Source organism: Leuciscus leuciscus (assembly GCF_965113295.1).
Source record: "Leuciscus leuciscus genome assembly, chromosome: 9".
NCBI classification, from domain to species: Eukaryota; Metazoa; Chordata; class Actinopteri; order Cypriniformes; family Leuciscidae; genus Leuciscus; species Leuciscus leuciscus.
This window is the reverse complement of record NC_138733.1, coordinates 8302042-8318324: the sequence shown is the minus strand read 5'-3', so window position 1 is coordinate 8318324 and position 16283 is coordinate 8302042. Positions and strand designations below refer to the sequence as shown.

The 16283-nt window shown below is 36.1% G+C and overlaps 1 protein-coding gene across 2 annotated transcripts in view; it reads left to right on the top strand.

The window, feature by feature from the left end:
* LOC309506326 (uncharacterized protein) overlaps positions 1–16283 on the top strand; it is a 231390-nt gene that overhangs the window by 83248 nt on the left and 131859 nt on the right. The window lies entirely within an intron of this gene.

The window sequence follows — 16283 nt, the reverse complement described above, 5'->3', positions numbered from 1 at the left end:
TAATAAAGGAAGAGCCAAAAACCAAATTTGCGTAAAGATTCAAACATAAACTCATGCTGGACCGTGTCAAAGGCCTTATAAAAGTCTAAAAATAAAATGATTGCACTATCGTTGATCAATTCATTATAATCTAAAATATCTAAAACAAGCCGAATGTTATTTGCTATATGCCTACCTTTCATAAAGCCAGATTGGGAAACTGAGACAATTTCATCTAAGCATAGTTTCAATCTATTTGCATAAAGGGAAGCTAACAATTTATAATCTGAATTAAGTAAAGTAATTGGGCGCCAATTATCTAAATATGAAGAATCTTTGTTAGGCTTTGGGATTAAAGTGATCAAGCCCTGCTTCATGGACTCAGTTAATTCACCTTTCTTTATACAGTCTTTAAAAACTTCCAAAACAAGCTTTTTTATGTCTTGCCAAAAAGTCCTTTAAAATTCAAAAGGCAGTCCATCTGGACCAGGGCTTTTATTGAGGGGGGCTTTCTGGATAATCATGTCCAACTCTTCCATATTCAAATCCATCTCACAAGATGACCGATTTCCATCACTTATAATAGGTGTGAATACTTGAACCCTCTCAAAAAAACTATCAGCAAACTGAGGTTTAAATGAAGAAGAATAAAGCTGTGAATAAAAATTGGAAACAAAATGAGATACTCAAATTGTCCTCAATATTTTGAGAAAATATTTTCTTAGATTTCCCTCTTTTCTTTTCTAAATTAAAAAAATATGCTGAATTTTTTTCCTCCGAATTCTAGCCACTTTACTCTGGATCTAATAAAGGCAGCCTTAGCCTTTTCTGCATAAAAGTTATTTAATTCTTCTTTAAGGTTGTGCAGTTTTACTTTATCATCTTCACTTGTCTGTTGCTTGCCTCAAATTTTATTAATTTAATTTAATATAGACTCACTTTAAAGATTTTGCCTTTGCTAACTTTTTATTAAATCGAATAGAGAATTTTCTACACTCGTATTTAAACATTTCCCAATTAGAAGATATTGAAACACCAGGTTTTGCTTTAAATTCTTCAATGCCCTTAATACCTAAACAATAAGAGGGAATCTGTAGTAGAGAACAATTTAGTTTCCAATATCCAGGGTTTCTGTGACAACCAGTACCAGAATCAGATAAAATAAGATAGATAAAAGCATGATCTGTGAGGGGAGCAGGACAGATACTGCTGGACTTAATAAAAGGAGACATAAAGTCTGATGTAAGCCAGTAATCTATACGCAATTTTCTCGAGAGATCTTTACTAAACCAAGTATATGAACAATCTTTATCTATGCATAAACCTGTAAGCATCCAAAAGAGAAAGGTTACTACAAAAATCATTAATAATAGTGTTACATCTGCATGACTCTCGTTTTGGGGGAAATCTATCCAGACATGGGTCAGGAGCTTCATTAAAATCTCCTCCAACTATTACTGCAGCAGATGGATATTTACATTTTAAATCAAGAATTTTAGAAGACAGACCCTGAAAAAATAAACTATTTTGTGTATGATTATTAACCATAAACATTAGCCAAGATAAAGAAAAAATCCCCTAGAAGAATGACAGCAATAATCCATCTACCCCCGGCCGAAGAAAAGGACTGCAGAATCGAGCCACTAAAATTACCAAAACTCCAGCGGAGTGATTAGTACCATGACAAAATAAAACCTTACTTCCCTACTGATTGCGCCAAAAGGTTTCATCTTCATAACAAGAATGTGTTTCTTGAAAAAAAGAAACATCCCTTTTCTGTGACGTACAAAATAAAAATAAAGCCTTGCGTTTAGATAAATCACGAATACCCCGTACATTTAGAGAAAAACAAGACAGTTTAACCGGCATATGAACAGTAACAAAACAAGAAAAATAAAATAAAAAGTACTATACAACTACAATCGTAACAAAGTTATGAAATGTAATACAGAATACAATTAAAGTGCAAAACTTGAAACTCAATAACAGTAACAGTTTAGGCTATCTGTTATGTCCCCTCCTTTGCTTACCTTAACATATTAATGCTCTTACATATTTGTCAGTTTTTTGCGAATGTCAATAATTATTTCACCAATCAAAAGTACTTCAGTCAAAATGGCACTGAACATCCCTGGCATTTGATTTCAACCTCCAGCGTCCTAAAAAAATCAGACATCGTCCGCAGAAATCCTCCTTCCATCCACGATAGCATTTGGCCCCCTGAAGCCAGCACGGCGACCCTCCTTTCGGGCTTTCTCCACCAAAGGCCACAGCTTGTTCCATGCTTCCTTCGTCCTCTGCGTCAGGTCCTCTGAGATCCTAATCTTTTTCTGTTTGAGCACTTCTGATCTTCTTGCATCAGCCCAGATACGATCGCGGTGAGATCGAGAGAGAAATTGTACAATTATCGTGCGAGGGCGTGTATTGCCCAGTTTAGGGCCAAGCCTGTGCGCAACATCAATCGAAGACTGCAGAACATCTGCTAAGCCTGGTGACACCTGAAGAAAAATGTCCATTATTACCATCTTGACAATCTCCCCATCTTCCTCCAGCACACCCGAAATCCTCAGATTCCAACGCCTCTTGTAGGCATCCAGCTCATCCACTTTATCCCATAAGCGTTTGTTTTCTGCAGCCAGCGAAGACAGCTGGGAGTCCATTTTAAAAGATTTAACAGCTGTATTCTCTGATTTTTTATCAATGGCGTCAACCCATGTTGTGAGATCGGAGATGAGGGTGGAATTGGATGCAACCGATTTCTCGATCTCCAGAAGTTTCTCCATAAAGTAATCGGGCGTCACATTTTCGGTAAAGGGCTTGCCGCTGGAGACTCGGGAAGACACACATCCAATGAATCCAGATCATGGCCAGTTTTAGAATAATTATGCATGTACGTTTAACACTTTCAGATTCCGGGATATCGTCCACCTCCATCATGACGCCACACAGGAGAGCTCAAATCCACGTGTTGTGCAGCCTATCGTTAATGGTCATTGAGGGAAAACAAAATTAGGAATTCGCAAAACACAGTATCTTTGATGTATGGGGAGCGTGAACAAAATTAAAATCAGCGCATTGAGGGCAAAAGAGTCTTTAAAGGGGAAGAAAAATCAAGTTTTGAACAAAATTCAGGAAAGAGCCAAGAAAATGTGACCTACACCGACGCCATCTTGATGACGCCCCCCGCGAGAGCCTCTCTATTCACCTTATTTTCCATGACAACAAGGGTGACGCCATTACGTTCGTTTTGTCATCTTACTTCCGGCTGAGAGGGACTTCAACTTCTGGCTGAAAGGACCTATGCTAGTTTCTAGACGTAATTATATAGTTGTAACAGTAAAATATGTCAAGTATTATATGCTCAGTTAGGGGCTGCCATAACAATTGGATTAAGAGGATAGAAAAATGTAACCAACGGTGTTACGAACACAATGTAAAGCGATCGGAATGTTGTGGTGTACTTTACGATAAGACGAGGAGCACCTGAGGCAATGGCGGAAGGCGCATAACTTGAAGTCCCCACCTTTATTATTGCATTGATTCAAAACAACTTTGTGACCTAAAAATGTTTGTTCTAATATCAGAACTTTTTTGAAATTATTTCACAATTTTTAGAAGAATTGTTACTTATGCTTATTTCATGCTTATAATATCCTGGGTTACATAAAAACGAGCAACCTAGAGCTGTTTAGTACACTACTAATATGTAACAATCAAAATGCTTTATATTTGAACTAAATATTTTTGAAGCACAATATGTGTTTTGCTGTTAAAGTAATCCATTATGAATTCAGTTACTTATCTTTGATTTTTGATTGTTCACAGTGAAGCCCCTCCCACAACAATTCACCAATACATACTGGGAATATTCCCATCATCCTACAAGAGAAGGACAAACTCCAGGAGTAGCAGCTGAAATCTGTGTGACTGTTAAAGATGGAGTTTATTAAAGAGGAGATTGAAGACATGAGTGATCCAGAACCATCCAGAATAAAACATGAAGATACTGAGGAACAAATAGGTTGGTGTCCATTCTTAATTCTTCATTGTTGACTGCTTTCGTAGCTGTGGAATAATAATTAGTAAATGGATGACAAATTATAGAGAACTGCGTCTAAATAATCATAACCCATTTGTAATCGTATTAACAAGTGAATGACAGAACTGACCTTTGCACATCAAAGATACTTTGGTAACACTTTACAATAAGGTCTCATTGAGACTACACAAGCTTCCTCCCGGGTTAGTGACATCACAAACCCTTACATTTACATAAACCCCGCCCCTAGGAACATGCAGTCCATGTTGAGAAGAGGAAGAGTTTTTGTAGTCGAGCACATTTGTGAGTCTGCTCAAGCTGTCACATCCATCTTTTTACATTTACAAATGCAATAGCATGGCATCTTACAACAGTTCCCACATGAGCAATTTATAGATTATCATGACAGAATATGCTAATCAAAGACTTGAAGATAGTTAACTTAACATCAGCTACATAAATTCATCAATTAACCATTCAGAAACGTCCTGTTGCAATTTTCATGTTGTCACTTCTTCTTAAATCTCTCCATTATTGTCCCACTCCAGTTTTTAAACATAAAAGGCAGAACAGTTTCTGACATTTCAGTGCGTGTCTATGTGAGGAAATTGGAGCTGCTAACACACACAAGGTGTTGTAGCTCCGCCCTCTGCGCCGGGAGCAGCAGCTCATTTGCATTTAAAGGGACACACAAAACAACGTTTTTTTGCTCACCCTCAAAAAGGGACAATTTTAACATGCTATAAAACTTATCTGTGGGGTATTTTGAGCTAAAACTCAACAGACTCATACAAAACACACACACACTCTGGGGACAACAGAGACTTATTTTACATCTTGTAAAAAGTGCCATTATACCAACCCTTTAACAAATACAACTTTTGATTTGAATAATGTATTAGTAAATGTTGAAATTATAACAACTAAGATTAATAAATGCTGCAGAAGTATTCATTGTTAGTTCATGTTAACTACATGAGTTAGCTAAGGAAACCTTATTGTAAAGTGTCACTGATACTTAATACACAGACAGGTGTCTTGTTTTCTGCTATGTGTTTTTAATTTTCACATTTAACCTCATTGAACTGATTCTAACTGATTAATACATTTATTTTAGTCCAGATGGAAGTGACGGAGCAAAGACAGAAACTAAATGATGTGAAGAAACACTGTGACTTACAAACTCAAGGAACAAAAGCCAATAAGCTGCACTCCTGCTCTCAGTGTGGAAAGAGTTTCCAGAATAAAGGAAACCTTAATAAGCACATAAAAATTCACACTGGAGAGAAACCGTATCCATGCACTCAGTGTGGAAAGAGTTTCAGAGATGCAACAGTTTTAAAAATTCATCGGCACATTCACTCCGGAGAAAAACCATTCAAGTGTGATCAGTGCGGTAAAAGTTTTAATTCGTCATCAGGTCTAATAGAACACCTCAATGTTCATTCAGATGAGAAGCCTTATGTGTGTTCTCTCTGTGGAAAGAGTTTTCCACGGATAAAGAGTTTTAAACGGCACCAGAAAATACATTATGAAGTGAAAGAACATGTGTGTTGTGACTGTGGGAAGAGCTTTACTAGACCTGACCATCTGAAACTGCACCGAAGAATTCATACTGGAGAAAGACCTTACAAGTGCTCATATTGTGACAAGAGTTTCGCTCAGTCTGGAAACCTGAAAAAGCATGAGCGAATTCATACGGGAGAGAAGCCGTATGACTGCACTCAGTGTGAGAAGAGTTTCAGAGATGCAACAGGTTTAAAAATGCATCTCTGTTTTCACTCTGTAGAAAAACAATTTAACTGTGATCAGTGTGGTAAAGATTTTAATTCATCATCACAGCTAAAACTACACCTGAAAATTCATTCAGATGAGAGCCTTATGCGTGTTCTCTCTGTGAAAAGAGTTTTTTATGGCTGAACAGTTTTAATCTGCACCAGAAAACATAATAAAGTGAGAGATTGTGTGCTTTGACTGTGGGAAGAGCTTTACTAGAGCTGGCAATCTGAAACGGCACCAAAGAATTCATACTGGAGAAAAACCTTACAAGTGCTCATATTGTGACAAGAGTTTCACTCATTCTGGAAACCTGAAATCACACGAGCGACTTCATACTGGAGAGAAGCCGTATCACTGTACTCAGTGTGAGAAGAGTTTTACTCATATTAAAAAAATTTGTGAGCGACATTTGTTTTCATGTCAAATAGTAAACACTGTGATATAAAATATGGAGTTTTTCCACTCAACAGTCAATAACTCTTACACCATGTCCTAACTACACACGACACGCGTTAAAAGGTATCTTTTCCATGTTAATCAGAGTTTTTGTCCTAAACAGCGACACGCGACTATTCTATTTTAGAAATGTTTTCTATATTTCTGCGACGTCGCCGCTGGAACAACAAATACAAAGTGTGGCAATAATAATCTCAGGTACTGTTTATGTGCTTTATTTAAAAGCGTGTAATGTGACTTTGAATATCATTTAGTGCTCCAGCTTTGTAGCAACAATGGATAATTCACCTCAGATCTTGAAATTAAACAAATGGAAACAAAAACGTTCAAACTGTGAACAAACAAGTGTATTATTTGACAAATATTGTTTTAGTAACTCAGAAGCCTATGTATTTGAATAATGTTTAAATGGTGTAATATTTGTGAATTTGATTATGTAGCTTATCCATTTTCTTGCTAGTGCCGTCAAGATGACATGAGACTCCGCCCACACGCTGTTCTGATTGGCTGTGGGTTTTGATTGATTTTGACTCATCTCGCAGTCGCGTCGCGTCTAGTTTGGACAGACAAATTATTTGCATAATTTCTGGTTAGGACATGTGTTACAGTGTAAATAAAGAATTTTTTTTTCGGGGTGAATTGTGTGCTATAATTAGTTCTTTCTAGAATTAGATATATTAATGTCATTTTCATATTTACTAAGTGTACTAAATTGTTCTGATAATACATATTATGAGAAATAAAACAGAAACAACATCTTGTCTTGTTTGATCTATTTAATGAACACAGAATGAGTTATATAGTTTTAGTCACATAAATTATTATTTTTTTATCATTCTATATTAACACTGTGATAGATATGTCATTCATTTTGAAAATGTTATTAAAACCTTGGTGAACGTTAAAGGAACATTCCATTAATTCATTTTGAAAATGTTATTAAAACGTTATTTTTTTTATTTATTTTTTACGTTGAAAACATCCAGTTTTTTATGTATTAAGAACGTTTTTTTCTTGGTTAATGTGAACATTAAAGGAACATTCCATTCACTCATTTTGAAAATGTTATTAAAGGTCCCATTGCATGAAAATTTCACTTTATGAGGTTTTTTAAACCTTAATATGAGTTTCCATAGCCTGGTCCCCCAGTCAGTGGCGGATTTAGCAAATCGGGGGCCCAAGGCGAAGGTAGGTAGGCTATGGGCCCCTCCCCATCCAATCTTTAAAAGAGAACGAAAAAAATATGTACCGACTGAATGGTGGATAGGCAGGTAAAGCTAATCTACGGGGAAGTAAAGGTTTTTTGTTTTGTTTTTTTTTTGCTTGACAAATTTCACCATTTCGATTCAATTCTTGTGATTTGATTCAATATTTACTCATTTGGATAAATATTAGGTAACGTTTCACAAGATAGGCGTTACTTTTTCTCAAGAAAAAAAAAGCCCTATCAGCTGGTATAATTTAAGGTTAAAATAAGTAATATACACATATTTAGCCAAATTCTCTCTGTAGCTCTTTTTTTTTTCTAGCCAATTAAATGGCTTTCCTGAGGTAAATGGTATGTGACGATTGTTCTCCAGCTGTTTTACCTCTTTCCGCGGTTGAAAAACACTTATTGATCGATATTATGAATGAGGAATATACATTTCGGTAAGTTATACTGTATCTTTCAACATTGTTAATTCGTGTTTATTTACTATTAGCTAGAGATGATCAGTTCACGTGCCGCTATAGGAATCAGTGTCACGTCACATTAAAATGGCAAAACGGTATTTATTGTTTGAATTTCGTAATAGAATTGACAGAATCTGAGAGCTGAGATTTTTTTAAATATCATGATTCCTAAGTGAACTGCTCAGTTTTGTCTGTCAATCTCCGTGTCCTCTTTGCTTCACGATTTTTCTGTGCGTTGGACGTTGTTGTTCCTGATCTGTATCCCCAACAGTAGCCGTAAAAAAGTTTGTCATCTTTGGCAGCGTTCCCAAATACTTATCAGCGTCTTTTCACTTTTTTCTTTTATTTGAGCCGCTTGGGTAACTTCGAAAACTTAAAATTTTCGCGTTTAGACTCGTCTTGCTCTGTTTGTGTATTTCCCAGTCCTCCTGTTACTGCGTGTTGTTTAACTTTCGCGCCGCGCACCTTTACGGACTTTTTGCTTTCCTCCCGCTTCCTCCTTTTTTCGGCACCGCTTGGGTAGCTAGCTTCGCTTCATTTTTACTCTGTCTACTACTCTGTACACTCTGTCTGTCACTCTGTACACTCTGTCTGTCAATCACTTATTTTTCTCCGTCAGTTTTTTGGCACAGCCTTGTCACTTTCGCAGATGCGCAGTAAATGAGATAATGGAATAGTCCAATGTAGTGAGGCGGGGGGCCCCCTCCTGTCTGCGACACGACACTAATGATTTGATGCCATTTTTCGCAAACGGAGTTTTAGAAATATATAATAAAAAAAAAAAAATAATAATAATAAATAATTAAGCATAAGTTAATAGGGCATTTTGGGGGCCCCTAGGTAGCTCGGGGCCCAAGGCAATTGCCGACCTTTGCCTAATGGTAAAGTCCGCCCCTGCCCCCAGTGGCTAGACGTTTTGATGGGTGTAAAGTTTAATCCAAGCCCTGGGTCAGTTTTGAGAAAATGAAAGCTCAGACGGGCGAATCTAGAAATCTTCCCTTTATGTCATCATAAGGGGAAAGGTCACCTCCCCTTTCTCTTCTTTGCCTGCAAAAAGAATTTGGCCCGCCCATGAGAATATGAGCTGCGCGAGCGCGATATTGTTTTTTCCTCGAGAGACATCATAAATGTGGGAAGAGCTTTATTGCAGCTAAATATCTGAAACAGCACCAAATAATTCATACTGGAGAAAAGCCTTACAAGTGCTCATAATGGCCCTCATTTATCAAAAGTGCGTACACCAAATTTCCAGCGTACACCTGGCGTACACCCAAAACCACGGTGACTTTGAGATTTATCAATATGGACGTTGGCACGCTCAAATCCTACGCCAGCTCAGGAGGTGGTGTACGCACGTTTTGAGTTAGTGTGGAAATGCGCAGAAAAACAATTCCTAACACCACAAAACGCACTGACAAACTAAAAGATATGATATATTATGACCCACTGTAAAAAACAATATAGTAATTATAAACTTCAGTGTTTATTTTTGTGCAACATGGACTTCAATGTTTAATTTGTGTGACTTTACCAAAGCATTTGATTTGTAGGCATATGTATTCCTTCAGTTGCGAGCCTGAGCGGTTTACCTGACGTTTCAAGCCTTGTTTATACTTTCGCCTGGCTCCGCAGCGCGAGTCTCCGCAGACTGCGCGCGCACCTCCCCAAATATGACGCCCTAGGATGAGAATGCGTTGGTAATACTCTATACTCGACGCGCTCGCCGTCGTACTATTCTTTGAAACGATGGTTAGGCCCGGCAGGTGCGCATGGACTGGGTTCAGTAATGAAAGGCTTTCAATGACCAAAACATAATTCAGACTGACAAAATAATAAAAATGACATTCTTCTTCTTTTAAATAATACTGTAATAATAATAATACAAATAATAACGACATTCTTCTTCTAAATAACAATAAGCGTCATTAATAATAAAAAACATAATAATAAGAAGAAGAATATTACAAATTGTCATGCAATTATTAATGTGAATGAATGGTACTCCACATCACATCATCATCACTATTGTACACCCCAATACATGTGACGTGATACGAAATTAAATGCTAATTGTTTCAAAACACGTGCTGTAAAATAATGCATTGTGATGGGTCATTTGCTCATCCAAGTTTCTCTTCTTTGCCGTCTTCCGTGTGTCTATGGCGTAAAATGAGGGCGTGGGGGAAGCGGAGACTTGAATATATAGGGGCGTGTTATTCTAATGACGATCGTTTTCAGCCGCTGCATTTATCAAAGGCAGGTATTGCGTACACCTGGATTTCAAAGGTACGCACAGCTTCATAAATCAGGCGGTGAGAGGAGTGTAAGCATAATCTTACGCCAACATATACGCCCGTTTCTACGCAAGAATGATAAATGAGGGCCATTGTGACAAGAGTTTCACTCATTCTGAACACCTGAAATCACACGAGCGAGTACATAATGGAGAGAAGCCATAATACTGTACTCAGTGTCAAAGATGCAACAGGTCTCAGTGTTCATCTGAGCGTTCACTCTGGGGAAAAGCCATTTAACTGTGTTCAGTGTGGTAAATATTTGAATTCGTCATCAAATCTAAAATGACACTTGAAAGTCCATTCACATAATGGAGTGAAAGAACATGTGTGCTTTAAATGTGGGAAAAGCTTTACTAGAGTTGACCATCTGAAACTGCACCAAAGAATTCACACTGGAGAAAGACTTTACAAGTGCTCATATTGAGTTTCACTCAGTCTGGATACCTGAAACAATTCATACTGAAGAGAAGCCGTAATACTGTACTCAGTGTGAGAAGACATTTAAACATTCATCAAGCCTTCACACTCACATGAAAAAATGTTTCAAGTGATCAACATTCGTTTTCATGTCAAATACATTCTTCTTTCAGACTAATACAATCAGAGATATATTAAAGGGTAACAATTTTTTTAGTTAATGATCTGTAAGACTGGGGCTTTATTAGTGCTGTTCATTGATTCAAGTAATTTTTTTGACATTTGGGTTTAAAGTGTTTTAATTCTACAATATATGGTGTAAAAACGTCTGAGTGCTGCCCTCTTCAGGTTAAACGGTGGCTACTGCAGTTGAATTTTCCTATTGGAAGTTGTGGTGGCCGGTGACGTCAGAGGGAACCAGCTAACCACGCCCTTGCCTACAGAGAGACGCGTCTCAGATGCACGCCCCCTCTCCACTGGGCTCTGCCTACTTTTCCAGCATTTTTCAAATATTGCCAGTGGGTGGAGTCAGACTCTGACCAGGGGTTTAGTTACCCTTTAAAAAAATGTTTTGTTTATGTTTTGAAGTCCATCAAAGTGCATCCACACGGCTCTGCGGGGGTTAATAAAGGCCTTCTGAAGTGAAGCAATGTGGTCTTGTAAGAAAAATAGCCTTATTTAAAACTTTATTCACTAAAATAACTAGAATATATATGGAGTTTTTCATTAGAGTACTATATCATCTAGATTAATTTTGTTAATTTGGTGAAAAGCTTGGTTAACAAGAAAGACACTAAAGGGAAAGTTCAGCCATAAATTCTGTCATTAATTACTCACCCTAATGTCGTTCCAAACCTGTAAGACTTTTGTTCATCTTCAAAACCTAGCCTAATTTCAATCTGTTCGTCATATAAAGCGACCGTGTCTTTTCAGAAAATGTTTGACTAAACCGCTGGTGTTACATGGATGATCTGTTGCCCATGTTTCATAGTGTTTTTGGTTTAGTTCTCTGACCCAGTTCTCCACTGTCTGTCTAATTAATCATCTCATACACTTAATGTCCTATTAATCATCAGTAGTATATATGGGACACCATGTGTCAAAATGATTGATGGCTTCCGGTTGTCATTGACCTTCCGGTTGACCTTTCCGGTTGCCCTTCCGGTCACTATTGTTATGGATTGACCTATTGACCCTTCCTATCCATCGATCATGTGGTTTTGACAGTTAGTTTTGACCTATTGCCCCTTCCTATCCCTTCGATCATGTGTTTTGACAGGTTGACCTTCCGGTGTCTATCCGGCATATGTTGTTATGGTTTGCCCTATTGACCTTGCTTTGATCATGTGGGTTTGACAGAAGCTTTTGCCCTATTTGAACCTTTTTAGCCCTAGATCATGTGATTTTGACAGAAGCTTTTGCCATTTAACCTTTTTAACCCTAGATCATGTGTATGACAGAAAGTTTGAAGGCGCTGTTAGGATATGTGTCAGCATCTCCTCCGCATTCCAGATCATTGTGTCCCCCTTTGGAAAAGTGAGAAGAAAAAGACTGTTTTTCCTGAATGCCTCACCAGCCAGAGTAGTGTGTGTGTGTGTGTGTGTGTGTGTGTGTGTTGGTTTGTGTTTGCGCGCGCGTCCTCTGACATGATCCCCTCCACATTCCTGAGGTAACAGTGAAAGTGAGAAAAAGAGAGTTGCCCTAATCATGTTTTATATTTCACACAAATAATATACAATAATATCTTACTAAAAATCTACTGAAACCATTTAATTCAGTTTTAGATAAACAAAACAATAAAAATCATATTACATAAAACCTCCCGTTCTTTATAAGTGTATAAAATAAAATGGTTATCTTGGTAATTTAACTAAAGTTGAAAACCATTCAGTTCTTTATAAAAGTATATAATGAAATGCTTATAAAATAAATATCTTATTGATCCAATTGTTTTAGATAAACAAAAGAATAAAAATTATATTACATAAAACATTCCGTTCTTTATAAATTTAAATAATTATATTGCTAATTTAACTAAAGTTGAAAAACATTCTGTTCTTTAAAAGTATATAAATAAATTGCTTATAATATAATATAAAATCACAGAGTGGTTCTCTCTCTCTCTCTCTCTCTCTCTCTCTCTCTCTCTCAGCTCCGTCTGTCGTTCTTTGACTCAGAGGGGCCTCTGTGCATCATGTCAGAGCGTACGTAATGTTAGTCTGCTAACGCATTTCCAGAGACAAAGTTTTGTTCATACTAAATTTATTTCAAAATATAATCCTAAAAATCTTTAAAGTTTGAATACATACGCATCTTCTATTTATCTTTTAAAAGATTACTCTAATGATTTTGTTTAACGGTAACCTAAAGTATCATTGTTATTAAACAATGTCTGTTCAAAAAACTTTAGATGGTTGAAAAACTGTACTTAGTCAATCATAATTGTTTGTCCATGCGGGGGTTTCTATTTTTATGTTGGGGGCTTTCAATAGAATCCATAGAATATTGCATATTCTATCCCGTACACCTAAACACGACCATCGCAGAAAACTATAAAATAAATAATTTAATATAATTTCTAAGCTGTGTTGTGTGCGCACACACGCGGTTCTAAAAAATCTCTATTTTAAATTAAATTATTAATAAATATATAACCAATGAATAATAACATATGTTACTAAAATGTATTTAAAAAATGTAAACAAAGTTTTAGCTAAATAAATATATAAATAAAAACACCTTACATTTCCAGAGAGGCGAAGTAGTTCTTTATGCAACGATAAAAAACAATCCAAAAAGCAAATAGTTGACCAGATGAGCCTCGGGGGGGGCAATGTCACAGTAAATCTAGTCTGCGTTCCAGAGTACATCCAGAGTTTTATACTAAATTCATTTAAAAGCATAACCTTATAAATTAGATATTTTAAATTTAAAAGACTGTTTAAATCAAATCTTTAAAGTTTTATTAAAATCATATCTTCTATTTATCTTCTTAGAAGACTTCTTTTTACTAAACGGCGTCTGTTCAAAAACTTTAGATTTAAATAAAAGCAAAAATTATGCTTAGATCTTATTTATAAAAAAATATTTCAAACAGTATTTTTGTCCATACAACATGAAACATGTTGTCAAAGTTTGTCACAATGTTTTTGTTGTTGTTGTTGTTGTTATGTTGTTTTAAGAAATCCAAGGACTCCACGTTGCTCTTATTTAGACTTAGTTTGTATCATTTGGAAAATCACCACACAATTTCAGAGACGCGATGTGTGATAAGTAAAGTTTGTCTTGAGCGAATATTTAATTTTACTCGTCTTAATTCAAAGTATAAGTATAAGATCGTATAAGATCATTTTTACTTGTATCTCCCGAACTATCCTTAATCAGTGTGGAAACACACAAGGTGAAACCCTTTACTGAGAATATACTATCGGTTATCTACTCAAAATATATGTAGAAGTTTAAATCCGGTGTTTAAAATCTGTCTGGTGGTCGCATGAACAGACTTTGGGTAGAGCTATAGCAGGAAGCATGCCCTTTGACCTCCTCAATTGTGGAGATTTTTTTTTTTTTTTTTTAAAGACCCTACTACAAGTTAGTTCTCCCAAAATAATTTCTCCCATCTAGCGGTGAAATTGTATTCTGCATTTAAACAAATAGTGCTCTCTAGCGCCTCGCTTTTTGCAACTGCGTGTTGCAACTGCGGTAGCCGTTATGTGTCAAGAATCTATGACAACATGTCTTCCAATAGCACTTCATCGAGTTTAATTGTACATGTTCTACTGTTATGCTGCCAATATAATGATTTACACAAGCAAGCAATGAAAAAAGCTTGTAATTTAGACCGTAACTTTGACTCACCCGTCGAGAAGAAAGCAGACAACTTCCCTTTCAAAGTCTTTCTCCTTCATTAGCTCTTTCCACCTGGGAGAAGCTATCCCGATATTTATATACATCCCGATAAATTACATTTTTGCTTTTTGGCCACGAGGATTCCTTCTCCTGTGGCTCGGCATAAGTATGATCCAGCATTATATTGTACCGTGCAGTGCCTCCCATATGGTCTAGCGGTTAGGATTCCTGGTTTTCATCCAGGCTGCCCGGGTTCAACTCCCGGTATGGAAAGTCAATTTTTTTTTACATTGTCAACAAAATTCAAGTTATTCAATAATCATTTTTAGTAATTTATAGGCTTAGAGGCCTACACGAACTGCAGAAACAAGCAGAAGATATGTAAAAACTCATAAATGCTGTTTCAGTACTGAAACATTTTCACAAATACAATTATATAGAATTCAGAAAATTTCACTATGGAATATTTACTTTATCATAATTTCAATTTTAGTACATCATCATTTAAACTTTTCATCTCATAATTATGACGCATAGTCAATTTTAATGTAAACTTTTTGTTATAATTATTACTAAATTCACAATTACAATTTTTGTCAGTTTTAATGTAACACTATTTTGATGGTCCTTTTGAATGTGCTGATGACTATACTAGTGTTGATGATGAAACGTGTTGAGTTAGGCTAGCGCTTTTCGTCCCTCTCTGGTATTATAGTGTTTCAAGATGGCGGAACGACACGGAAGCCTCCTTGGACTTACCCGCCCCATGTAAATAAAGATAAGAAATGTTTCGCTTACGAGGATAAGTCAGATCATTGGCAGAGGTCATTTTACACCCATGAGGACATATTTTATGAATACAGACAATGATTTTAGCTAATAAAATAAAAAATTTAAACGAGCGAATCTACACATGAGAGGCCTTCAGAAGTCATAACTTCAGGGGTCAACGGCTTAGGCCCATTGGTTTAGGTATTTGTAAAAATCAAATACTGTATTACACTTTTCAAAGTTACAATAAAAAGACCTGTTGTGTTCTGACACAAGGCCATTAACTTGTTTTTATAAATGTATTTTGCTTATTTCTACAAATATCAACCTGAAAAATGAAAAAAAATGAAAAAAAAGAAAGTGTTTTAAAATACAACTAAACCATGATAATGTTTAGTTTAGATGTTGATGACTAAGCTTCTGGCAAATAGTGCGACCACGCAACAAGAAATCTAATATTGGTGTAATCTTTGCGAGGTCTCACTCACGACGCACAACTTTGTAAATAAAATAAAATAAAATATTATGGAAGTCATTGTACTGTAATTTAACCATATTTTATTGATTAATATTATGGCTTCATGTTGATTTAAAGTTTTTAATTGTTATTAACTAATACCTTTATCTTTTAACATCCGGCACAAAATGAAAGAGATGTATTATTAAAAAAGAAAAAAAAAGAAAAAAAAAAAAAAAGAAAAAAAAAAAGGAATGTTCACAATCACTAGGTGTCAAAAACAGTATGTGTGTAAATAGTTGTGCAAAGTTCCACACCCTATGGACTAACTTTAAAAAACAAAACAAAAATATACATAAATAAATATATATAACATACACAAATAATTTCTTATTTGTTTGTAAAAGCAACTGTTTCTTAAATTATCAGACACTCACCGCACCGATGTTAACATCACCATATATTGTGTTTTCTACCATGATTGTAGTAACTATTGTCCCACCATTCTTCTGGGCAATTGTTAAGTTAAGCTGATTAGGGTTCTGAATTAATGGCTGTCCGAATG